The following is a 27,500-nucleotide window of genomic DNA, read 5'->3' on the forward strand; positions in this document are numbered from 1 at the left end:
TTTGTATCTCTCCCCTCTCACCTTAAATCTATGGCCCCTCGTTATAGACTCCCCTACCTTTGGGAAAAGATTTTGACTATCGACCTTATCTATGCCCCTCATTATTTTATAGACTTCTATAAGATCACCCCTTAACCTCCTGCTCTCCAGGGAAAAAAGTCCCAGTCTGTCTAACCTCTCCCTGTAAGTCAAACCATCAAGTCCCGGTAGCATCCTAGTAAATCTTTTCTGCACTCTTTCTAGTTTAATAATATCCTTTCTATAATAGGGTGACCAGAACTGTACACAGTACTCCAAGTGTGGCCTCACCAATGCCCTGTACAACTTCAACAAGACATCCCAACTCCTGCATTCAATGTTCTGACCAATGAAACCAAGCATGCCGAATGCCTTCTTCACCACCCTATCCACCTGTGACTCCACTTTCAAGGAGCTATGAATCTGTACTCCCAGATCTCTTTGTTCTATAACTCTCCCCAACGCCCTACCATTAACGGAGTAGGTCCTGGCCCGATTCGATCTACCAAAATGCATCACCTCACATTTATCTAAATTAAACTCCATCTGCCATTCATCGGCCCACTGGCCCAATTGATCAAGATCCCGTTGCAATCCCAGATAACCTTCTTCACTGTCCACAATGCCACCAATCTTGGTGTCATCTGCAAACTTACTAACCATGCCTCCTAAATTCTCATCCAAATCATTAATATAAATAACAAATAACAGCGGACCCAGCACCGATCCCTGAGGCACACCGCTGGACACAGGCATCCAGTTTGAAAAACAACCCTCTACAACCACCCTCTGTCTTCTGTCGTCAAGCCAATTTTGTATCCAATTGGCTACCTCACCTTGGATCCCATGAGATTTAACCTTATGTAACAACCTACCATGCGGTACCTTGTCAAATGCTTTGCTGAAGTCCATGTAGACCACGTCTACTGCACAGCCCTCATCTATCTTCTTGGTTACCCCTTCAAAAAACTCAATCAAATTCGTGAGACATGATTTTCCTCTCACAAAACCATGCTGACTGTTCCTAATTAGTCCCTGCCTCTCCAAATGCCTGTAGATCCTGTCCCTCAGAATACCCTCTAACAACTTACCCACTACAGATGTCAGGCTCACTGGTCTGTAGTTGCCAGGCTTTTCCCTGCCGCCCTTCTTAAACAAAGGCGCAACATTTGCTACCCTCCAATCTTCAGGCACCTCACCTGTCGCGGTGGATGATTCAAATATCTCTGCTAGGGGACCCGCAATTTCCTCCCTAACCTCCCATAACGTCCTGGGATACATTTCATCAGGTCCCGGAGATTTATCTACCTTGATGCGCGTTAAGACTTCCAGCACCTCCCTCTCTGTAATATGTACACTCCTCAAGACATCACTATTTATTTCCCCAAGTTCCCTAACATCCATGCCTTTCTCAACCGTAAATACCGATGTGAAATATTCATTCAGGATCTCACCCATTTCTTGTGGTTCCGCACATAGATGACCTTGTTGATCCTTAAGAGGCCCTACTCTCTCCCTAGTTACCCTTTTGCCCTTTATGTATTTGTAGAAGCTCTTTGGATTCACCTTTGCCTGATCTGCCAAAGCAATCTCATATCCCCTTTTTGCCCTCCTGATTTCTCTCTTAACTCTACTCCGGCAATCTCTATACTCTTCAAGGGATCCACTTGATCCCAGCTGCCTATGCATGTCATATGCCTCCTTCTTCTTTTTGACTAGTGCCTCAATCTCCCGAGTCATCCAAGGTTCCCTACTTCTACCAGCCTTGCCCTTCACTTTTTAATCCAGTTTAAGGTGGCACTTTCCTCCCACCCAGAATTCATGCTGATAGTCTTTCATTCCAACCCTCCACTCAGTTAATGCCGCTACTCTGCCTCCCCACTCCTTTTCACTTAATGCTAGCCCTCTCCTTCCTCTCTCACCCCAAAGCATTAGTTGAGCTACTCGTCTCTTCCCCCTTCAAAGCAGCACTCCCAGCTCCCCTTCACTACTATCCAATTCCCTCTTTGTTCTTTTGCCCCCCCTTTTCCCCCATCCTTCCATTCTCCGCCCCCTTCAGTCCTTTTACTACCCGTGTCTGACTGCTAATGCTCAAGACCAAAGAGTAAGTTTTAACTCCACAAATGGGTGGGAAGGTAAAAATTGTAAAATACTAAATCCCGACGCCAACCCGCCCACTTCTTGTTTTAACAGAGGGTTGGGTCGAGGGGCGGGCGACCAACCCGCTCTCACTGTCAGGTCGGTCACTGACAGCCTTCAAGGAGGTTGCGGGCCTCCATTTTGACCGCTTTTTTATTTTTAATTCCTGGGGGCCGGGATTCCCGGGCCTTCTGCTTCATGCCACGTGAGGGGAGGCGAGAGGGCCTGGATCAGTAGGTCAGTGACTTTACTGCACTGTTTGTGGGCCAGGAGCGCTTCCCCCAACAAGCCCACCAGCCGCGATTCCACACACACGATCGATTCGCCCCCCACCAACGATCTCCGAACCCCCTCCAATGATCTCCGAACCCCCCCACCGATGACCGACGCCTGGGCTGTTGGCCCGTCCGACTGATGGCCAGCCTATCAATCTGGCTGGCCTGTCAGGCAGGAAACCGACAAAAAAAAAAGACGTCCTTACGTCAAAATCGTAAGGACATCCGGTCCAGGTTTCCCATCAGGAATTCCCACTCTCCAGTTAAAATTTACTCCCAAGTCTCTCTCCTTCCAGCGCTACTGAAGCGATTGTAGCCTCTTTATGCTGTAGGCAGAAACACTTGCAACAACAGGAGTTCCTGCTTACAATATAAAGAGGCCACAATCAATCCCTGCCATTAGCACTGGGATCAGTGCATGAGGAGAGAATACTTGATCCGATGCAATAGTAGCTCATCACGGCTTGGAATGGGACTGCCGGAGGGGAGAAGAGGGCCTGGTCTGCACTGATTGCTTTGTCAGCAAACACTGGCACATTGACTAGACCCCAAAACATTGACTGTTAACGTATAATGCATTTGGCACGTCTGATTCTACTGAATTAGCTTATCTCAGCTAGGGCACTATATTTACCGAGGGAACGTTGCACTGTCGGAGGTGCCCATCCGAGGCTCCGCCTGCCCTCTCATGGGGATGTAAAAAAATCCCATTGCACTATTTAGAGGAGCAGAGGAGTTCTCCCAATGTCTTGGATAATATTTATCCCTCAACCAACATCACAAATGGATTATCTGGTCATATATCTCATTGTTGTTTGTGGGACCTTGCTGTGTACAAATTGGTTGCCACATTTCCTACATTATCACAGTGACTGCACTTCAAAAGTACTTAAATGGCTGTAAATGTTTTGGGACGTCCTGAGATTGTGAAAAGTGGTATATAAATGCCACTTCTTTCTTTCTTATTTGACATAGGGTGTTCTTGGTTTAAGGGGGAAAAAATGAAATGAAGTTCTTGTTCCTGATTACTGCCTAGTGACCTCAACTTAAAAGTTCATGCATGTGGCCATCTGAAGAAGAACTCGATTGGCCTTGTCTGTGGCGTCCCTCATTGTTAAGTAACTTACTGACGTGTTCTGGGTCAACTCACACATGAAAAACCCGTCACTTGGGTGAGTTGCTGGTGTCAATGTACGTCAGCACAAGTCAATGTCTTGAGCAGAGGAGGGAAAAAAACGGGGAGACTACACCAGAAAGCACATCTACTAACTGAATAAGATCTTTATCAAATGGGTGGATATGACATGACAACACTAATACCCTGGTTGAATAAAAATTGCTTCGATGGGTATCCGACATGCAGTCTCTATTCATTCTTTTGTTAGGGTAAACTGGGAAACTCTCCAAGCTGGAGCACGAGGCGGGCGCAAGATATTCTGTACTCATAAAATCCGAGAACTACCATCTCCAATCCAGATTTTCCTTTCAGTTTCAGGAGCATTTAAAAATCAAGTAACTTGAAAAGGAATCACATAACTCAACAGTCCCATAGGTGTTACCAGAGCAAGCTCCTCCACAAGGAAGAAATCCTGACTCTTGTGTCTTGCCAAATTTCTGCTATTTTCCAGCATCTCAACTTCAGAGCAGAGCTGATTTCTTTACAAGTACTCTTGCACTGACAAATATGCCCATTGTATTCCGCTATTGGAGATGCCATGTCAGAACAGCCTAAAGGATTCCCTGCTTAAATTGCCTTCTATAATTGCTCCTTGAGAACAGCATGTACTTCACTATACCTCAGGTTGTAATAGCTTCTGTTCTGCTTCCAACTGATGTCTATTGACAGGCAACAGTGAAAAGTATTTTTTCCCCAAGTGGCAACTCTTCATTCAGTAGCATTTCAATCTGAGGTTAGAATTGATCGAAATGCAGCTGGTCAATTAGAGTATCAGATTATTGTATGGAGTGACACTGCACTGTGTTAATATTCAATGAACAGTTAAAAATACTCAAATTATTCAGAAGCCATACAGTCACTCATCTCTGCAGCACTGATGCCACGCTATCCAATAACCTTTGTTTTGTTATGTTGATATGGATCAAATAAGCAGAGCGTGTAGGCTTCAGTTTATAGCCAGCTCTAAAATCTAGGGATTTTGTTTCTTTAAAACATTAACGCCTTTGGTAGCTGTATGAGATTATACAAAAAGTTATGTTGGCACTCGTTAAATAACTGAGGATGACAATAGAAAGTTAATTATTTTTACCATTACCATTCAACAAAGAGGACTATATAAATGTTATGTCCATTGCAAGTTACAGATAAATAAATATGGAACAGGACCCTTTTCACCTACTACCGCCCTCCCAAGAAAAAAATCCAACCTAGATTTTTGAATAAGTCAATCTGGGAGATGACCTACCTGAACAGTCCAGAAAATAACATTTCAAAAAGTTAAGAAAATAAAATGTAAGTGAATCAGGCCATATTGCAGCAGACACTTAACAATGTTAATTTATTTTAACAAGATTTATTGTCAGAAAGTGATGAGGACAAAAGATTTCCATTTTGTATTTTTTTTCCCTGAGCGAGAGGTATATTTTATTTTAAACTGATGAGTGCATTTCGATACAAGGTTAGGGGGTGAAATTCCTCCTTTTGATAATTTTACTGGAAAAATCATTTGAGTAAAAACTGAGGTTTTATACTCACCAATTTGTTTGCTAAAATTACCAGCAGGCGGAATTTTACCATCTCCCCAGAGTATAGCAGCATCAACAATGGCGTTGTGTGTTTGTGAATGTTAACAAGTGGTTAATTAATTGAAGGTGATGATTAACTTAGTGGAAGTGAGACTTCTGTACTGGGGTGAACTGGTTCACTCAGATCTCATTCATATTGCAGCTTCCTTTGTTCTACAAGAAACCTTGCAAAAGAAACTCAAAACAGGTGTTTTCATTTGGACTTTTGCCCCTTCCTTCCACCCCCACAGACATTGATTCTTCTTTTCGTGTGGTTCCATGGACTAGTACCTTGCCCAAATGGCCATTCTCCATTTATAAGCCTAGACAAAGGGTGGCAGCTGATTATTCAACCATGGAGGGCGAACACAGTTGAGTCCAGTCCAGTTCAGTTCTCCCCAGACATCTACACACTTTCCAACAGGAGTCAGTGGCTCCCAATCAGAGGATAAACTCTTGGTGTTTCTCCCCTCCAACTAGCCTAGGACACTGAGGTACTTTTTGATTTTAAAATGTTTTTTTTCTTAGTTAAAGATATACACAATAATAGAAAATGGTACAGTTCAAATCCAATACATCAAATTGTGCGATACAGTGCCTGGAAAGAAACATTTTCTATTATTCTGTATGTATAAAAAGTCTTTGGAATTAAGTTCCAGAAGTTTTGAGAATGGACAACATAGGAGAAAAATAGACTGACAGAGAAGCAAAAGAACAGAAGGCAAAGGACTAAGTGGCATTTTATTTCCCGGTTTCAAACACATACATTTTTCGTTTGTAACCAACAGAAACGTACTTTCTTTTACTTTCTCTGAGCTTTGTGTATTCTAAATGGAGCGGAATGTTTTAAAAGATATATTCAGAGAGTTATTTTCAGCTCTTCACAGACAAAACGTGTCTGATAACCACCCACATTCATAACGATTTGCCGTCAGAATTTCCTTAAAGTAGTTTGAGAATTTGGCTTCTAATTGCTGTAACTAAATACTTCCGGTCGGAAATGCAGTTTCACTTTAACCATGCACGAGTACACAGTGTCTACACACCATGCTCAAAAACAGCCTGTAGCTGCTGTCATTCTCAGAAGTGAATAAATCAAACTTTACCTTCTTTCCCGGGACACATCATGCAGTCACTTCTGTTTCTTTATTCAAAATCATATTGGCTGAAGAGGAATATTCGGAAAACTTTCGAGAGTTCCGGAAATAAATGGAAGGGATTTCAGTTCCTTGTCTCCAGCTGCAGACTCACTCATCGGGAACCGAAGAGGCTTTAGGTTGAAGGTCTACCTGAGATGAAATTACAGGCGGCAGAAAGCTGAAGTATCAGGTTCTAGTTTGTTGCTATGTGCCGTATGTTGAAGGCTCCGTTGAGGTGCGAAACATGCGGAATCATGACATGCGTTTCCTCTCTGCTATCTCAGTCAAACATCCACCCTGCATGTGCCTCAGTACAAAACCCCGGGGCGGGGTCTGCTTTGCATTCTTTAAAGCACAGGGTGTGGACACGGTCCGCTGATCGACCACATTTTCATAGGTTGAAGATACAGCCATTCTATTTATTATAGATTATAGAATCATACCAGTGTATGAACTTAATTATATTTAATATACTCCCTATTCACCCGTATAAAAATGTCACTCAGATTTTACTCTACACAACATTGGTCACTTGTCCTTAAGTTTATTAAAGAATTAGTTCATTTCAGGAATACGGGGGCAATGAAATGCTCACTTCAGCGACTGCCCCGCACAGGGATTTACTTGTATAAAATAGCAGGAAGGCAGCACCTGGTGCATTTCACAGAAAGAGGTCATGGAGACACGGTGGGGACAGAGAGTGAGGGCACTGTTTCTGTGCTGGGAAGTAAAATCGAGCGAGGTGTAAAACAGGCGGCCGATCCGACCCCTTCAGTTTCCTGCCGTGTAGGTTAGGTTAAAATTCCCCCTCCTCAGAAGTCAGTGTAAGGATTTAATCTAAATGTTTTTTTGTTATTGACGGGGAAGGAGATTTTCCCTGTCTACTATTTACAGCAAATGCATTTTTTAAAATGCAAAAACCTTTTTTGAAGCAGGACTGAGAGTTTTTTTGCTGGATGATAGTGTACATTGTTCTAGGTTAGTTGCAGGCCAGGTTGAACAGTGCAATTCTGGGCAGAGGGAAATACTCTGGAGTTTTACTTGATTAGAGATACTGGCTCCGATTTTAAAGGGGAATGGGGGCGGGTAGGGTGTGTGGAAGTCCTGAGTGGGTGGTGCACCCGGAGAGTCTGGGGACGTGGAAACTCAGCCAGATACACTGGCTGGCGGGCGGGCGGGCGGGAGTGGAAGACCACAGGCAGGAGGTCACGGCCGGGGGCTCACGGGATGGGCCCCCAGCAGTCGGGTATTGGGGGGGGGGTGGACGGTCAGTGAGGCGATTGCGGGGGTGGAATCCCACTCCTGTTCTTCCTGGCCCACCAGAAAACCTAAATAAAAGTTTTAAAACTTACCTGCCTGGACCTCTTCTGGCCCATGATCCACCTCCCAGCAGGTTTGGCCTGACAGGGAAACTATCACTGATATCATCAGGACTCGATCTGCATATTTAAAGAAGGAGCTCGGTGCCTTAATGCGGGTGTCCTGTTCGCCTGCTCAAAAGAGCAGGTTAATATTCGGACCCGATCGGAAGGCAAGGGGATTGGAGGGGGCAAGTCATTCCCCCTCATTTTAACTGCCCCCCCTCCCTCCCCCCCGCTACCTGGTTTCCACCAGGCGGGGTAGTTAATATCAGGGCCACTTATTCAGAACTTTCCCTCAGGAGATTATAATGGGGATTCACTGTAGGGCAGATTGTACAATGACTATAACTTGGTGTTGTAAATTTTTTTACAGATTGTACAATGTAAGAGCAGGCTTGATGTTACAAATTGTTCCTTTATGTCCTTCACTAATTAGAAGTAAATGTGGACAATCTTCACCAAGACCGTTGCTTCATTTTCCAGGAAGATATTTAGCGAAGTCCTATCAAACGGGCTGACTGCGACTGTATCTGGATCGGTTTCCTTGTGACTGTGGCTGTACTTTGTTGCCTGTAAAGCAGGGAAGCACGAAGGGCCATTCGGTGATGATACTCCATTGAGATCACGAACAAATGACTTTTTTTTTGTTGTTACAAATTGCAGAAAGACTGCACCTCCACCAGTGCAGGGCTGGGGAAGTGGTGCATTCAGGCTGTGTGTGTGTGTGTGTGTGTGTGTGCTGGCTTCTACTTGTGAGGTTTTGTTGCCTGAACTAACAGAACATTCACTCAGTGAAAAGCAGTGACAAATTCAGTTGTCAGCAATGTTTGTTATAATGGAAAACAAGTGTCGAGCCCTTGGTTTGCGATGTACGAGGTTCATGTCATGACTCATTAAGTGCTGGAATAACACAACAGCTTCCTGCATAACTCACAGCCCACACTGCAGTGTGTGGGAAACAGCAACATCGCACCTCCAGGATTTTCTGAAGAGGGATGAAATAAATAAGTGATATCTCAACTGGTGACAGTGAGTTACCGGTGTTCTTTCTTGGGCATAAAGGACCCATAATTCACAAGATCTGCAAGCACCAGTGACTTACGACAGCCCTTGCACGTAGGTGAAAGGATGCCAGAAGCACTCTGTCATCTGCGAGCCAACTGCTGTGCTGTCTTAAATATTTACATGTCAGATTTGCTCACTTTGCTTAGAGAATTCCATGCTTGCTGCCTTACTCCTGGAAAAACAATCCCAGCTCCGTGTATCCATTTCATGCTTGTCATCACAAAATCCAACTTCACATAATGCACAAGAATTAGCAGCTACACATCTGAAAGATATCCTCTTTTTATTTTATCCTTGCTATGGGTGGGGGAAGACCCCATGGATTTCATCAGATACTCAGTCCTCGATTTTTAAACCCCCTGCACCCCCGCCCCCCGTTAAAATGTCAGGATAGAGCAACCCGACCCCATTCCCGTCCGTTTTAATATTTACAAAACTCATATCAGGCCTCAAAAGGCAAGTAGGGGCCTAATGAACATTCAAAAGTCACGGCCTGCTGACATCATTAGCACCATGATTTAAACTTAACTGTAGGTCAGGTGGAGGCCCGAGCTGTCGGCTGCCCGGTAGAGATCCGAGGCAGGAGGCACTCGCTGCCTAGGGTAAGTACTGAAGATCAGCTCTTTTTAGCACTCCTTGTGGGCCAGGAAGGAGCAGGAATGCTCCCCCCATTCCTCGCAAGGAAGTCTTCAGGCCCAGCCCTGATCGTGGCCCGGAGCTTCTGCCTCTCCCGATCACAGCCCCGATCTTCTGCCTCTCCCTCCAGCCCCTATCGCGGCTTCCCCCTACTGACTGCCGAGGACTGTTCCCCGGCTGCAGCCTCCTGCCGCTACTTACCGCGCCCGCGCGCTGGCTAGGCTGTCAATATGGCCGACTGTCGGGCAGGCGACTGCCCAAAATTATACAAACACGGCCCAGCCCTTAAGTTCGGCAGGGCCTCCACGTACCCGGCCTTGCCGAGGTCTTTGCCTGCTACCCGGCTCCCCCACATCCTGCCCACCTTCCTGTTAATATCTAGGCCTGCTTTCCTACGGAAAGGACGGATCCCTTGAATTTTAAAGGGGAAGGAAAATGTAGGAAACAGGCATTTTCCCTCTAAAATGTCCCTTTTCTTTTTGTCTTGGGGAATCTAACAAAAATATATTTAACCGACAGCAATTTTTTTGTGAAGTCTGGAGCAGGTCCCTTTCATTTGGTGATGGAAAGGAGCACAAAGCTTTCTTACCATCCAGTAAAATTGTGTGGATCAGTTGTCCCTGACATTTATTTTTATTCTTCAACAATCAATTGTCAGCACTATATTAATACTTTACAAGAAAGTTCTGGACTCACTTCCCCACAATAGACGGCATTATCTTACGGTTACTAAATTAAAAATAATGGCATCCAGAGACCTGTGCCTGCTATTAAAAAATTAACTTCGATGAATTAATTATTTGTAATTCTCTTGAAAGATACCAAGATTGGTTAAATGGAAATGTACATGGGAATGTGCCCTTTTTCATATTTCCTTCCTCCTTTAAGCACTGTTTAAATTAACTTTCGAAATCTATGCCTACTATCCTCCCCCAAACAACAACACCAAAAACAGATTAACTGGATATTCATCTAACTGCTGTTTGTGGGACTTTGTTGCATGCTAAATGGCTGCTGTATTTGCCAACATAATAGTGACTGCACATCAATGTAATTCATTGTACGTAAATGTTACTGCTGTGGTGCAGCCATGAGTGGGCCATGGGCCACCCAATTAGCACCCAGACCCACCCAAATATGTAACAGGCCTGGCTGGACCCTGGGCCCTGTCCCCAGAGTGCGAGAACAGAACCTTTGCCAGAGAGGTTGCAGGCCAGGGGATGGATTTTGCTGTCACACTGACTCAATGTTGGGGGAACCAGAACAAGGCTTGAAGTATCGGGAGGGCCGGGGGAAGTGGGGCCTAGGGACCGAGGGCCAGGGGGAAGTGGGGCCTAGGGACCGAGGGCCCGGGAGCTGAGGGAGAGGGCAGACTGACTGGCACATTCCAAGGTCCAGGAGTACTTGCTGCGGGACACACTGAAGCAATGTGCGGCCTTCACAAAAGCTCTATGGGGAAAGGCCACCGTGCAAGCTCACCCCACTTTGTATTGTACAAAATGTATTAAAAGATATGTACTGTGTTGTGGATTGTAATAATGAGATCATAGTGTGTATGATCTGTATTGCAACGGTTTGAATTGCATTGCTTGGAATTGTGTTCTTTTACATTGAACTGTGTGTATCTTTAAATTTTATGAAATAAAGTATATTTTGAAATATAAAAAAGAGGTTCGGTAACACAGGACGCTGTGCACTATGGGCTGTTCCCCAGGACACACACACCGAGACAAATATCACCTGCGGCTGGAAGACCATCAATTTGGCCAAGGAGGCCCTTTGGTCCGCCCGAAACCTGCTGGTCTTCCAGCTGAAGGAACTGTCCACGACCGAGTGTTGCTGGCTGGCACACTCCAAGGTCCAGTATATTTTGAAATATTAAAAAAAAGGGCAGACTGATGGGCCAGGGGAAGTGAGGCCTGAGGTAGTGCGACTCGGGGAGTTGAGGGGCCGTGTCCCGGTGCTCTGCAGCCAGTTTCCCCCGGGCCCCGACCATTGTCAGTGTGTGTCACCCTCAGGCCTGGATACCAAGCGGCAACGAACTGATGTCAGCTCCACCTGAAGCAGCTCTCCAATCCCATCCACTGCAAACGGCCGCTCCCTTTGATCTGGCGGCTCAGTTACCTTTATCTGATCATATTTGGAAATGCCATGTTGCCAATGTAAGAATATAGATAAGTTTTTACATTACTTTTATTTCTAACAAAGACAGAACAGTAACGTAGACAGAATTAATTCAAACTGTGTTCTCAAAAATCCTGTCTTTTCCCCTCAATGTTGCTGATAACATGTTGTTGGAGAGGATGAGTTTCAGGGCTGAGGACGTTGTACTGTATGGATTGGCACATTTAGATTATTAAATAAATAAACTGGGTGGATAATATTGAGCTTAAAGGGTTGTTAGGATTAAAACACATCGGCTTTTCATCACAGTAGGGGGCAGTGTAAGAGAAGGAGATTACTGCAATATAAAAGGCAATAGGTTGCAATAGAGTAAACATCAAAGGTTGATTACAACAAAGCTATGGCTTGGGAACAACAATGATAGGAAGCAACAGTATGGTGTGAAAAGGCATGGAGCCTCTCATCTCTGCTTGGCAATTGGTTCAAACAACTAGGTGGTCGTAAAACATCAGACAATATTGCATCCAGCAGGAAGCAAACCATAAAAGCAAATAGCATAAGAAGAGATACAGTGTTTTTAATTAGTTAGAAAGAGATCTCTTGCTACCTTCAAGACCCAGTAGCTTGAACATACTTGGAGAAGCCATCTTCACAGTTCCTCATTAAATCCATGCACGCGAGTGTTCGATGTAAGGCTAATGTGCGCTGCTCTGTATGGATGTTTACGATTAATGTTTTGTCAATAATAAATGAAGTGAATTATCAGACATATTACTGTCTCTAGCATTTTGAATCTGTTTAAAGGGTAAAGGACTTATCCAACAGCCAACTGACCTGAAAAATAGAGACATCAACCCCCACCCCCGGTTACACCTTTGATCACTGTCCGTCCATCCAAATATCAATTCCTAGCTACAACACTGTGTTTCTGTCTGACCGATTATTGACATGTTACATTGTTTTCATTTTAACTGTGCAAGTGCAATTAACACTCAGTCCCAAGAAGTAAACCGCAGAGAAATATAGGGGTATTATAACTCAGCAGAGCGAGCTAATTTTTACTGAAACACACACTTTCTGCTATTTTACAACATTGTAACTCTGGCCTAACATTGTAATCTTGCAACAATTTTTTTCCTGTCTCTGCGGTTTATATCATAAAGGCTGCCCACCATCACTTAAGGTCGTTATAACTGTCACAAACCCCAGAGACCCACAGCAAGTCTGACTGAAATGTAAATTCTCAAAGACAATGTTGCAATATATTATGCAATAAATGGGCTTGGATCATCTTGCGTGACTTCAAGGAAATAACTCCCCTGCATTTTAAGCTTCATGTAGTCTTTTCTAGGCCTGCCTACCTCGCAGCTTTTGGTTTCAAAAACCTGACTCACTGCCTGTGTCTCTTTATCTTTTATCTCCCTCAGAAAGAGATCAAAGACTTTCCAAAACTTTGAGTGTGGGGTGTTTTTTGATTGCCAAGACAGATTAGTAAATTGCTTATTATTTAAAAGCTATGGGAAAAACTGAAATCAATGCATGCTCATTAGAAGATTAATAATCTAACAAGTGTTTCAGAGCCTTTCTAAAAAAAACTTGTGTGAATACACTATGCTTTAAAATACCACATTTAAAGGTAACCATTTTTTCCAAAACCTTTCTGTGGAAAAATGGTCAAAAGATCCCAAAATGTGACAATGCCACAAACATGAATTTCCTACATTACAGCAGTGACTTCAAAAGTCCTTCATTGGCTGTGAAGCATTTTGGGATGTCCTGAGGTAGTGAAAGGCACTATATAAATGCAAGTTCTTTCTTTTTTGGATGATCTTCTTCATGAATGAAAAGTGGCCTGTGACGTGCTGTCAGTAATGAGGTATTCAGGCTCATCTGCGATGACCCTTTTTTTTAAAAAAAGAGCAATTTGCAATTTTCTCCCTTTTGAAGACATGACATGGACTGCAACATGTGGTCTGCAGACTGAGTATTAGGATTATTATCAACAAGCACCAGTTTAAGTTTTCAAACTATATCTACAACAGTCCAGAAATCAGTAAACATTTCTATTTCTGTTCAACACATGCTGTCAACTGATAATACGATGCTTTATCTTCACTGCAGTTAATTCCCATTTACCGTCAAAGGAAAAAAAAAGTAATTAAACTTGATGCCTTCTCACAGCGGTATGCCTGTGAAACTACTAGTCACCGCCTCCAAGAGTGGGCAGGGAAAGCCCAATACATGTACGATTAGCCAGGCAAGATATGTTATGTTTGTTCAGGGTTTCTGTGGAACCTGCAGATTAGAAACAGCCAATTTAATAATTAATTCAGGGATCCAATCTAACCAAAAAGCACTTAATAAAAAACTGTCTTTGACAATTTTAGACTTCAAGCATGCGCTGCCAGCTGCAGATGAAGCTTAGCACTCAACTGTCTGTACGTGAGTTAAGCATTAAACTCCAAACAGTTTGGGAAGGTTTTATGGTCAGATTAGGGATTTTGCATCCACTCACATTGCTTGGTCCAGGAATTCTTACGCAACAAGGGATGATGGATAGAATTCTGTGCTCAGATCAGCTGTATTTATCAGGAGCCTACATTGTTGGAATATCCTCAAACAGTTACAGATTATATAAAGTAATCCAACCCAAATAAGGCAGAGCATTTATTTTGCAGTACAATCCTGCCTCTCCACCATATGGCACTGACACTAGGTAGATATAGTTGTGTAATTGCTGTATTGCCACCAAAGCATATTGATCCCATTGCCTGTTTCACATGATATTGCTACATTGTCCAATACAGCCAGGGACTCTCGGTAACTAAATTAAATTGCAATTTTCAACTACAAAATTATCTGCATATATTATTTTTAAAATATTTGGTTTGCATAATGTGTTGTGCAGCTGTATTTTGGTGTTATGGCTCAGATTCTTTTTAAGCATTCAAACTGCATGCTTATGATCATCTGAACCTGCCCAACACTGCTAATCTCTAATGTTCATTATTATACTGCTGAAGTATAATGCTGCTGGAGTTATCAAAATGTGTGTTGCAGTTTGGACCTTCTCTCAGGTTTCTTCATTCATATTTATGGCAGATTGCAGCTTCCATTGATGAGCCTATGTTCCTTATGAACTGAAATGTATAATTTAACATGAGTGGTGATGTGCTTTAGTGTGCCTTAAGAAGTTGTGTAGGATACCGACCATTTTGATCTCTTCAAAACATCAGGAAACACCACAATGTCAGACAATATAGTTCAGGCTAAAACTACAAGCTGAATTTATTACAAAAATTAAATATACACAGAAGTCTTTGAATGTGTTGTCACCTCTCAAATCTGTGCCAGTCCTTCCCATAACTCCCTATCTGAACCTCTCCAATTCCAGATAACATGGAGTGATTTTGCATATGATGCAGGATGGAGTTTTGCTCCCATCATTTTTTCCCTCCAATATTCTTTCCTCCCCTCCTGAAGGCATTGACACATGCTGGGGCATAGTTCCATGGGTGATGACTGCTCTTTAGTATTACATCCAAGTGGTCACTCTTAACTTATGAATTTAGATATAAGAGCCCAATTCTGTCCTCACCTGGCAATAAATTTTAACCGAGCTGAGAAGGGAGTGGGTTGGGGGCGGGGGGGGGGGAGATTTCCGGGTGCGAAACCCAGAAGGTAAGTGGGCGGGTTGCAATCTGTTCACGTGACCTTAATGAGGCCAATCAATTGCACTTCCTGGTTTTGCGCCCGGTAGCAAGCCTGATTGACAGGCTGGTTGGTTGTTGATAGGAAGGCCTGCTGTAGCAGGCCACAGCTGGGGATCGGAGGGAGGGAGGGAGGGATTATAGACCGAAGCAGATTGAGGTGGGGGGGGGCAGAAAGGAGTTTGGGGGGCTGAGGAAGAGATGGGGGGCTAGGAAGAGATCAGGGGGCCGAGAAGAAGATCAGAAGTCACTGGAGGTGAGGTGAGCTTGTTGAGCCCACAAGTAGTGCAATTAAGGCATTCACCTCATAGACGTGAATGGGAAGCAATGGGAAACTTGAACAATAAGGTAAAATTTATTTTATTCCAATACACAAAGTATTAAGTACCTCAAGCATCTCAATGAGGTACATTGCCATTTTAAGTATCGGCTTTAAGTGGAGGCGGGACTTCCTAGTGTCTGCTCTCCACACACATATAAACCTGCCTGATCGCAGACCCCCCCCCCAATCGCGGACCCCCGAACCCGATCCTCCCCCTCCAACCCCGATCCTCCCGCTCCGACCCCAATCCCCCCCTTCCGACCCCGATCCTCCCCTTCTGACCCCCGACGCTCCCCCTCAATGATTGTGGACCCCCATGATGACCCCCAATCCCAGCACCCCCCGTGACTGACCCCCAATCCCATCCCCCATGACTTGCGACCCCCATGCCCACCTATGCCCACTCATGTTCCTTGCCCACCCAGGCCCCTGTGCCCACCCATGCCCCCCCGTGCCACCCCCATCCACACAAACAAAGACTTACCTGAAGACTTACCTGACACGTCCTCTCCCCGGCTGGTCTCCTGTCCGGCTGGGACCAGCCTGTCAATCAGGCCGATCAGTCAGACAGGAAACCGACAAATAAAAATAAAAGACGTCCTGAGGTCAAAATTGTAAGGACATCCGGGAAACCCGAACTAATGGGTTTCCCAACTTCAAATTGACCCCCCGCCCACTTTCCGGATCCATTTTAAAATCACCCCCATTAACTTGGCAGTGATTCTTTAAATCCAGTGTGTTATCTGTTTTAAATTCTAAAGTGTTGTAATGTTTTGTTAACTGTGTGACTGCTTAAAAATAAAACGTTTTAGTGAAAACACAAGGAAAAATGTTAATTTGTCCTATTCTTTGTTCATATAATGTCAAATATCTATTAAAAATTTGCAACCAAAAAAATGCAATATTTTAAAATGTTTATATAGAGTACAGCAGTGACCAAATAGATTTCAATGGCACTATTTTATGCCTCAGTCACTCATTTTATCATATAGTGTCCATTACTGCCTTTATTCACAAAATTATCTCTTATTCAGTCTCAACCCAAATCTTAATGGACCAAAGTCAGAGTGAGAAAACTGCCCACCATAATTCTGTGCAAATTAGCAATCTCACTCAGGCAGCCCATAAGAATGGAGAGATTTATATTGGTGCAGTAGCCTGGGGTGAAGGTATATCATTGGGATAGAACAGGGACAGTCGTCGGGGATGTACTTCTAAGGTCGGGGTTAAGGTTAGGGTCAGCCTAGATTATGTGCTCAAGTTTCTGGAGTGGGACTTGAATCCACAACCTTCTGACTCAGAGGCAAGAGATGCTATCACTGGCACTATGCAGGGAGCCACATATTTAATCCTGTAGGTCTTCAAATCAACATTATTCATTGAATTAATTCTGAATAATGCCAATTTATATTGAACTATGTCATGTAATATATGGACTTGATTGCATTCTTTGCTGGTCATAAGGTACACCAAGTACATTCATGATCTCTGCGACCTGGCTGATTAAAATCAATCTGATATTTCAAAAATTTGTTTCCAATGCACTATTGGAATCTTTCTTCACTTCGTTTTTATGCAATACTCTCACATTCCCACGTCCCAACTCAGTCAAGCCTCCTTAATCTGGGAGCTCTAGATTACTGGATTTACCACAATCAATCATTACCAGTCCATCTTTTGTTTCTCGTTCAGCTTCTGCATTCCTGTGAAGAGCTCCACTTCATCACGTGGATGACAACTGATACAACAATGGTTGGCCAATCTGAGTTTCAGTCAGTGCCGAGGCTCCAACCCAGGACCAGAATCACCGTACCTTTTGGGTCTCCTTCAGTATTTCTTTAATCTTTCTGGTTAATAAGCACTTTGTCACCTAAGAATGAATTCGCTGAAGCTTTGAGTGAATTTGTATGTACTGAAACTGCCTGAATAGTGACAATGGAGGTGAAAAATGTCATGAGCAGTTGTGCAAAATGGGCGACAGTGCATGGCAGCCCGTTCTGCACCCTGCCTGATTAGATTCAATCAATGGAAAATAAAATCCGGCAGAGTGCAGAACGGGCTGCCAATTCGCTGTCGCCTGTTTTGCACCACCGCCTAGGATGAATTTCACCCCTCAACTCTCTGTCGGAAGCATGAGTCCCACACTTGGTCATTGTAGAGACGATGCTCAATATTAATACAGATAGCTGATACTTACAGTCTTATTTTATTTTCTAAGCAGAAAAAAGCAACATTCTGGCCTCTGAACTATGCAGGCCATTGATCAGCAGGTTTTTTTTGAGCAACTGTACATTTGCACAGTACACAAAGCCATCTAACCAGCATGCAACAGGCTTACCTAAAGGATGGAAAATCTGTCCCATGGGATCCTTTCTGATTATGGTACAAATCTTACAGGATTCATAACTTGCCATGCAGAGATCAAAAATATTGGTTTCAAAATCGCATAAGACCTTTATGAGATTCTGTTCGTGGATGGGATAGCTTACAAGATATTTTGTAATTGTATGTGTTTTCCAATTTCCTGAAAGTGTTGTTATATGTTCAAACTGGGTAATAAAAAATGTCCCTAAAAATGAACAGTAACATTTTATTACAGTATGGATGATTCAGAAACCTTTGAGGATGGTTGCTACATTTCTCAACCCAAACCAAAGTAATATTGTTTCTCTTAATCAGACAAGATAGGAACTCAGGAACAGGAATACGCCATTCAGGCCCTTGAGCCTGTTCTGCCATTCAGTTAGATCACGGCTGATCCGTACCTCAACCCCATTTAGCTCCTTTGACCTATATCCCTTGATACTCTTACCTAACAAAAATCTATTTCAGTCTTGACAGCTTCAATTGACCCAGCAGTGGGTTAATCCTGGAGAGTAAAAGTAACCCCAGGCTCATCTCCAGGTGACAAATCATCTCCTTTATCCTTTCCTCTACTTCCCTCATTTTCTCCTTCAACACCAAATAGAAGGAGCTCACAAATTTCTTTGCCTCAAAGATTGTGATTATTTGCCCTGCTTCCCGCAGTCCTGAACCCTTATCACTGTACAGCTTCTCCTCTATCTCCCCCTAGGCCCTCACCAATCTCATCTCCTCCATGAAATCCACCTCCTGCGCTTTCAATTCTGTCACCACTCAATTCCTCATCGCACAACTATCCCTCTTTAGCCCAATGCTCCCACACATCATCTTTTCATACGCTGTGCCATCAGAGTGCCACATCACCATTTACTCAAAAAGCCTACCTTTGATCCCACTGTCCTCTCCAATTATTGATTTCTTCTAACCTCCTTGTCTCTAGCCCTCAAAAAGGCAGTTGCCACTCAGCTCCATTCCCCGCTCCCATTATTCACCCATCAAATCCCTTCAGTCCATGTATCTGCCCTGCCCACAGCACCAAGACTGTCCTGGTCAAAGTGACCAAAGATCCTTCCTGGCTGGTACAACAGTATGCTATCCCTCCAAGTCCCCCTTGACATTTCACTGGAGTTTGACACAGTTAACCACTCCAACCTCCTCCATTGTCTTGCCTCTTGGTCCACCACTGTTGCACTGTGCTACTTTGGTTTCACACTTACCCGTTGAAACAAAGCCACCACACCTTGTGTAATGACTTCTCCTCCTGCCCCTTGAGGGTCACCCTGATTGCGGGTGCTGTGGCTTCATTCTTGGCCCTCTTCTTTTACTTGTCTACATGTGACACTACTTTGTAGCCATGGGGTCAGCTTTCACATGCATCCTGATGGCACCCAGCTCTACCTCTCTGCTTCCGGCCTTGACTCATTGACCACTGTGTTGTCCGACTGCTTATATGGCATTAAGCTCTGGATGAGCAAGAATTTCCTTCACCTTGACATTAGCAAGAGAAGCCATCCTGTATGGCTCCCACCAAATTTCACCATCTCAGCCCTCACCTCCACCCTCTCATTGACAGTTCACTCTAGTTGAGCCTTATCATGTGCAACCTTGTGTCCTGCAGAGTCCCTGTATTTGAGATCAAGACACATCCAATGGTCTCATGACTGCAATAGATCTTTTTGTCTAGCTTCCAACCTTCTTTCATACCACCAGCTCTATTGCTTTGTGCCCTCTCTTATTGTGTTTAAAATATTTAATTTCTCTTGCAACACCCCAGCGTGACATACTTGGCGATACCAATGGAGGATCACAGGGTACAGGCTGACCCTTAGGCTCAGTGAATTGTCCATTGTTCAGAAAGAGAGGGGCATTTGTTTTCCTAACAGCTTGGTTTCCTGAGACTACGTAATAGTCAGCATGCCCAGCCATCTCACTTAGAGTTTTATATTTGTTGTCTAGTAACCATACACATAAATCATTTGGAACAACTTCTAAAAGCAGGTCGTTTAGCATAAGTTTACTTATCTCCTTGCTCCACTTTTCATTTTCCCCTTCTAATCACAGTTGCCACACATCCTGCAACTTGAAAGCTAATTCTGTCTAAGTACTATTAGTTACTTTCAATACTGGTTTAAACTTAAAAGGTCGACTCTTGCTTGGCTCGATTCTTGCCTTTCTGAATGCAACCAGAGCATCCTCAGCAACGGCTTCTCTTCATGCCCCTGTACCAACACCTCCAGAGTCCCTCAAGAATATACATACCCTCATCACCTTCCTCTTATTATCTCCATGGTGCCCCTTAGTGACATAATCTACAGACCGGGGCCACCTTCCAAATGTACGCTGATGACACCCACCCCTACCTCTCCAATCCTTTGATTACCTCTGTGCTCTGTGCCGGTCCACTTGTCCAGCATCGAGTCCAGACTGAGTCATAACATCTGTCGGCTAAACATTGGGAAGACCCTCATCTTTGGCCCTCAAAACAATTCCCACTTCCTTACCACTGGTTCCAGCCCTTACCCTGCCACTGTCTCAGGCTGAACCAAACTGTTCAGAACCTTGGAATCCTGTTTGACCCTGAGCTGCATTTCAGATGCCATATCCTCTCCATCACTAAGACTGCCTACTTCCACCTCCACAACATTGACCATTTTCACTTCTATCTCAGTCCCTCTTCTGCTGAAACCCCATATATATATGTGTGTGTCTATATATATATGTGTGTATATATATATATATATATGCCTTCATCACCTCTAGATTTGACTATTCCAATGCTTTTCTTGCTGGCCTCCTGTTCTCCATCCTCCATAAACATCAAGTTGTCCAAAACTTTTCTGCCTGTGTCTTGTCCTGTAAAATGTTCCAGTCATTCATGTCCTCCCTGACTTGCATTGTGTCCCTGTTTTCCAATGCCTTCAATTTAAATTCCACATCCTCATTTTTAAATCTCTTTAAGGCCTGTTTCCACCCTCTCTCAACTATCTCCTCCAATTCTATGCACCCTCCCACCCCAGCTCCGTAACACTCAGTTCCTCCGACACTAGCCTCTTCAGAATTCCTACCTTTGTTTGCCTCACCATTGATGGCACAGCTTTCAGGCACCTGGGTCTTAACTTCTGGAATTCCGTGCCTGAATCTCTCCATTTCTCTTTCCTTTCTTCAACTCAGCTTTTAGTCATCCCTCTTAATTCTTCATTTTTCCATATGCTTATTCTGTGAAGTGCCATGGGAGTTATTTTTAATGTTAAAGACGCTATATCAATGCACATTGAGATTTTCATTCATAAGATCTATAAAGATACAGAAAAGTGAAATATTTTAATTCTGACACCAGGAGGAAGTAGAAGAAAAGTGTTTCATTAAGGTGGAAATATTTAGAAAATTATTATATAGAGTTACATAGAATGTACGGCACAGAAACAGGCCATTCAACCCAACAGGTCCACGTTGGTGTTTATGTTCCACACAAACCACCTCCCCCCCTACTTCATCTAACCCTATCAGCATATCCTTCTATTCCTTTCTCCCTCATCTGTTCATCTAGCTTCCCCTTAAATGCATCTATGTTAGTCACCTGAACAACTCCTTGTAGCGACTTCCACATTCTAACCACTCTCTGGATAAAGAAGTTTCTCCTGAATTCCCTATTGGATTTATTAGTGACTATCTTATATTTATGGCCCTAGTTCTGGTCTCCCCTGCAAGTGGAAACATCTTCTCTACGTCTACCCTATCAAACCCTTTCATAATCTTAAAGACCTCTATCAGGGTGTCTCTTTTCTAGAGAAAAGAGCCTCAGCCTGTTCAATCTTTCCTGATAGGTATAACCTCTCAGTTCTGTTATCATCCTAGTAAATCTTTTTTGCACCTTCTCCAGTGCCTCTATATCCTTTTTATAATAAGTTCACAGTGTTCCAAATGTGGTCTAACCAAGGTACTATACAAGTTTAAAATAATTTCTTTGATTTTCAATTCTATCCCTCGAGAAATGAACCTACTGCTTGGTGGCTTTTTTATGGCCTTATTAGCTTACGTCGCTACTTTTAGTGACTTGTGTATCTGTACCCCGAGATCCCTATGCTCCACTACTCCATTTAGACTCTTATTATCCAAGCATTATGTGGCCTCCTTATTCTTCCTACCAAAATGTAATACCTCACACTTATCTATATTGAAATTATTTTGCCAATTACACACCCATTTTGCAAATTTATTAATGTCTTCCTGTATTTTGTCGCAGTCCTCCTTGGTATTAACTATACCCCCAATTTGCTTTCATCCACACATTTTGAAATTGTACTTCTGATTCCCGAGTCCAAATCCCTTTATGTAAATAGTATGTATTATCTAAATTATGGTAGACTATTACTTGAAAGCTTAAAATGATATTTAATGCACAATCATTCAGCATATTCTGTGATTGTGCCTACATATTTGCTTATATAACAGTGACTAAACTTCAAAATAATTCCACTGCATGTGAAGCATTGGTTGATGTTTCTGAGAGTTGTGACAAGGTGCTATACAAATGCAAATCTTTTACTTTTTTAAAAAAGAAAGAACTTGCATTTATACAGCACCTTTCACGACCGCAGGACGTCCCAAAGAGCTTTTTTTATTATTGTAACGTAGGAAACGCAGCAGCCAATTTGCACACATTAAGGTCCCACAAACAGCAATATGATAATGACCAGATAATCTGTTTCAGTGATTATGTGAGGGATAAATATTGTTTAGGACAACTGGGAGAAATCCCTTGCTCACCTTCTGGAACTGCAGTGGGGATTTTTTATGTCCACCTGAGAGGGCAGATGGGGCCTTAATTTAACATCTCATCTGAAATACAGCACCTCTGACAGCATAGCACTCCCTCATTGCTGCACTGGGAGTATCAGTCTAGATTATGGGCTCAAGTCTCTGGAGTGGGGTTTGAACTCATGACCTTCAGATTTAGAGGCAAGAGTGCTACCACTGAGCCACAGCTGACACCTTCTTCAGTAATTATTCAGTACAACTTGGTGCAGGTAAGGCAAAATTAAATGAGAGTCCCCAACAGTGCAATGTTCTACTGGCAGCGAGAGGCCTTGCCATAGGCAAACATAGGCCAGGATTTCACACATAACATGCAGCCACGACAGCAAAAAAGACAGAACCAAATGGAGTCTGTGTTCCTGGCCTCTCTGCGAAGGAAAACTTGCTATAATGAGGCCCGTGTCAAAATTCAGATTGTTTGGGTAAGCTCACCAACGTATGGGCAAGCACAGCCCTGGAATTGCTGACATCAGGGCTCAGGTGTTTCGTTTGATGTTATGGTTATAACATTTTGTTACGGTTATTATCTAGTTTTTAAAAAAAATATTAAAAAGCATCGAAGGTTTTTAATATTTAATATTAATATATTTAATATGCTGCTCAATCCAGCAATGTTTACTGCAAAGCTAGTGTGTGTGGACTTTGTTAAAGCCACATTTGGTTGGGTTGTGATGCACACCATGATCGAATAGCCTATTGATATCAATTGATTCGGCTCTATGTCAAAAATGCCACTTAAGTGAAGTATCAGAGAGCAGCCAGTGACTATGGAACTGTTGCCCCAGCAACAGTCAGTGCCTCCAGGAAAGAAGAAAATTGGCAACCTTTTTTTAAGAATTGGACAAAACAAACAAGAACCATCTCATAAAAAGTATAATGGAAAATAAAAATTATGTTTACACAGACTTGAAAACCTCTTTGACAAAGTGGGTGTATTCAACAACAGCTGTTGGTACACAAAGGAGAGAATTCAAATGATTCTGCAGCTATTTATAAAATGAATTAATGATACAAACACAACCCCATCTATCAGCGATAAAACACTTTCAGCTGCAGGGCTCAACACCATCCATTACCATTAACTCCTGGAGTAATAACGCCACTTTTATACGCTAATTAAGAGATAATGAACATAAGGGTGTTGCATTATCGTCTGCTTTAGCACCGCTGGTTTATTTCCATGCATGATGCAAGTTAATGAATAAATAAGCATGAACCACAGAATGCATTTTCCTCTGGATTCATTATCTCTCTTCAGCACAGTGCAATAAGTACTCACAACCGGCAGTATTTATTGAGATAATAGTGCACTTTCCTTGTTTGCTCCCTCCACCTGAGTCAACATTTTAATCAGGTCATTTGATTTTTTTTCCCCATTTATGTGACTTTGATTGAAAGGGTTAGGTCCAGTTGGCATTCCACATTCCATAACCTTTAGCACAATTCAAGCAGTTAAAAGGGTTGTAGAGGCCTTGCTATAGGATGCTCGACATTGATACTCGGTGACTGTACAATGTAAGTAGCAGTGACATATTTAGCGGTAAAAGAGAATTGGATATATACTTGAAGGGGAAAAAATTGCAGGACTATGGGGAAAGAGCAGGGGAGTGGGACTAATTGGATAACTCTTTCAAAGAGCTGCCACCGGCAAGATGGGTGGAATAGCCTCCTTCTGTGCTGTGTGATATAGTAAAGTGGGGTAATTCCACTTTTATCTTTGGACTTCATTAAAACCTCCACAGACAGGAAAGGATTTCTTCAAATACTGACTGTGAAGAGCAAGGAAAGAGAGAGATTCGGGAAAGAGAATGTCTGACATTTCAAAACGGATTAGAACGTTTTGACACTGTCTGATGTCTTTGAGTGCAGTGCCTGAGATGGGCCTGTCATAGAGGTCAAGCTATAAACATTGCACAAGTGTACTGCTAACCTTATATACCTACTCACTAGCCTACTTGAATACAGAAAATGCACAGGAATGTTTGGCAAAACCCTGATCAGGATCTGGGAAGCTAGAGCTGTGTTAACTGTCTGCTATTATCTCCCTTTAGATGAAGTGGTCGTGTAATATCCTGGGATACTGGTGCTAATGAATTCACCCACTTGTAGTGCAGAGTGGATTCCCTAACACTGCAGCAACAGACAAAAACACACGTTCTATAGTTTTGAAAGTCCAACTTCTTTCTGACTGCTAAGCAGTCCCCCAATAGTTGGGGAGGCCTTACAGACCAGCAGTGGAAAATCTGAAATGCTGGCTTGTATGAGTGGCCCGAGTCCTCAGCTACCTGTGGCCAGAGAAGTGGCACTACTGGCAGCAGCAGGGAAACCATCTTCTTTAGATGGGTCTTGGTATCTCCAGAAACACCAGCCACATGTACTTTATAACATTCACCTCTGGGGTTGGGGTGGCCACCAGCAGCACCTCTACAGTATAGCGGCCACTAGAACAAATCCACTGACACAACAAGATCTCACAAGGTGGCTAATGTTTGCTTTTGCCCTATTCACTGATGCTTGTAATAAATGTTCCAAAAATACTTTATACACAGCCTAAAGCTGCTTAAAGCATTTGGCTGTGTACTAGTGTGTTAAATGTCTTTTTGTTCCCATTCAAGCTCAAAGCACGCAATACAATCTATTAACGTATCATTAAGCACAGGCTAAAGAAGGAAGGGTTCAAGGTCACTGTAAATCACTGGGGTGTACAACAGCACAAAATAATGTTTATAAACAAGACAGCTTGACTTCAATAAGAGTTCAGTAATAAGGACAATGAATACGAAAAAAATATCTACATGGACAAAGTTTGCTCAAATCAGACTTGTGATTAAGTGAAATGCTGCATCGTATCAGCCTGACAAGATTTATAATAGCAAAATCTCTCCTCATAAAACATAGCAATGGAAAGCAGAAGTAAATCAAATGTAAACTACTAAATAATTATGTTCCAAAACCTGACTACAAATTAATGCTTTTAATTGGGAGGTTGTCGTGAAAAATAAATCAGCCTATTTATTAGTCTCAGTGACGACAAGTATAATTACACTTTTGGGGTCTGCTGACATCAATTACATATGATTTGTGTTTGGTTTCAATTTGAGGATGGGAATTGGGGGATACAGCATGTACCACCAACGGCACGAGCTTATCTCATGTCCAGTAAATTCACTGGCAGCACCAGTGCCTCAAAAGGCCCTACAAGTCAAACCTCAATCCAATTGCTCACCATTTGATCGTAGATTTAAGCTGCTACCTCTCTGTAACAGAAATCTGCCAAGTTCCCCATTAAAAGAACCTACATACCAGCTTTGAGTGTAGTGGGTGGCAGCTTATTTTAAAACCCAATGCAAGAAGTTGTTCCCTTTTATTCCTTACATAGCTTGTGGTGCACTCATTTCAAAACTGTTGTGCTATGTTCTGGATTCTGTAGAAAGAATTCACTAGTTTCCAGCTCATTATTTTAAACTGGGATCCATATTTCATTTCTCTCCTTACTTTGATACTAATATATGAGTTGTAAGAAGTTAAAGGGGAAGGAAAGACAATTGGAGGGAAGGTACTTGTTCAAGGTACTCTCTTACAGAAGAAAACATACTTAGCAAAACATTTCTTGCTGGCATTTTAGTAAAAACATGAATTTTAGTGGAGACTCCTGAGTAAGGGTTGTCTCCCTGACAGGCTGCTCAAATGACATAATGACATAAATGACAACAGGGGCTCCCATGAGCTTCGCTGGACAGCTCCACTGAAAACAGCAGGGACTGGGGTTTTGGGCAAAGTGAGTAGTGACACCACTGTGTTAGCCAATGAGTTGGAGGTGGGGCAGGACTTACTGCAGGACTTGCAGCAAACAGTTTGTTTACTCAGCAGAGTCTGTTTAAAAAGAGTCTCTATGAACTACAGCGAACAGAACTCATGACCAAAACTACAGCAAAGTCCCCCGATAAAAGCAGGATTACTTCTCCAGGAAAATGCAGTGAATGGAGGATAGTTACATAATACAAATTATTTTCATAAATTTGATCCCAGTACTTGCAGCAGTGTGGTCTCCAGGCGTGATTGATGGGGGAATTATCCAATCATCTCCATTCTAGCCGGGCCTAGTAGTGTCACTATATGTAGCCGTTTTTGGGACAGCCTGAGAAATGCTCTGGAAACACTGAATCCCAGGAAGCCACGTTGTCAGCTAGAATTCTGTACTCCCAGCCAGAGGAGCGGTTCTTTTTACTAAAATGTAAGAAATCTCTGCCGAGCACATCATGCCATCATACAAAAAAAGGGAGTACTTTGAATCAAAAGTACTCTCCCCAGACTATGCCTTCTCTTCAATGAGTGTTGCATCTATATGCATTACCTTGCATTTATCCATATTACATATAATTTACTGATCATTGGCCTACTGCTAAGCAACTCCAAATCCCTAGAATATAAGCTTCCACTATTCAATTTGGCAACCTACACAATTTTATGGTATTGGCAGAGTCAGAAATGTCACTTTTAATCCCTTCATCTAGGTTATCAATGAAAACTACAAAAAGTAGAGGATCAGGGACAGTTCCCCATGGAACTCCACAAATCATTACTGCCTATTTCGGATTATAACTACACCCTGTTTTGTTATTGTCTAGCCAATGTTTCATCTAATTAATTCCTTCTCCCCAACTCCGAGTCTTCAACTGTGCTACAAGTTTCTTAAGAGGTACTGTATTTTGCATGCCTCTTGAATGTCAAATGGATATCCACTAGATTGCCCTCTCCACCATCTTGTTTTATGTAATGAGCAGTGATTTGGT

At 42.9% G+C, this 27,500-nt stretch overlaps 1 protein-coding gene across 4 annotated transcripts in view; it reads right to left on the reverse strand.

The window, feature by feature from the left end:
• LOC137344420 (alpha-1,3-mannosyl-glycoprotein 4-beta-N-acetylglucosaminyltransferase C-like) overlaps positions 1 to 27,500 on the reverse strand; it is a 198,416-nt gene that overhangs the window by 72,028 nt on the left and 98,888 nt on the right. Inside the window, exon 3 of one of the 4 annotated variants that reach the window (XM_068007379.1) lies at positions 20,958 to 21,108. The exons of 2 other annotated variants lie outside the window; for them this stretch is intronic. The gene's annotated coding sequence lies outside the window, so the exon portion shown is untranslated. Of the gene's footprint in view, positions 1 to 6,280; positions 6,607 to 20,957; positions 21,109 to 27,500 lie in introns of those variants that run through there. One more of the 4 variants, XM_068007380.1, reaches the window with a different exon arrangement.

This window comes from Heptranchias perlo, chromosome 27, assembly GCF_035084215.1.
Source record: "Heptranchias perlo isolate sHepPer1 chromosome 27, sHepPer1.hap1, whole genome shotgun sequence".
Taxonomy (NCBI): Eukaryota; Metazoa; Chordata; class Chondrichthyes; order Hexanchiformes; family Hexanchidae; genus Heptranchias; species Heptranchias perlo.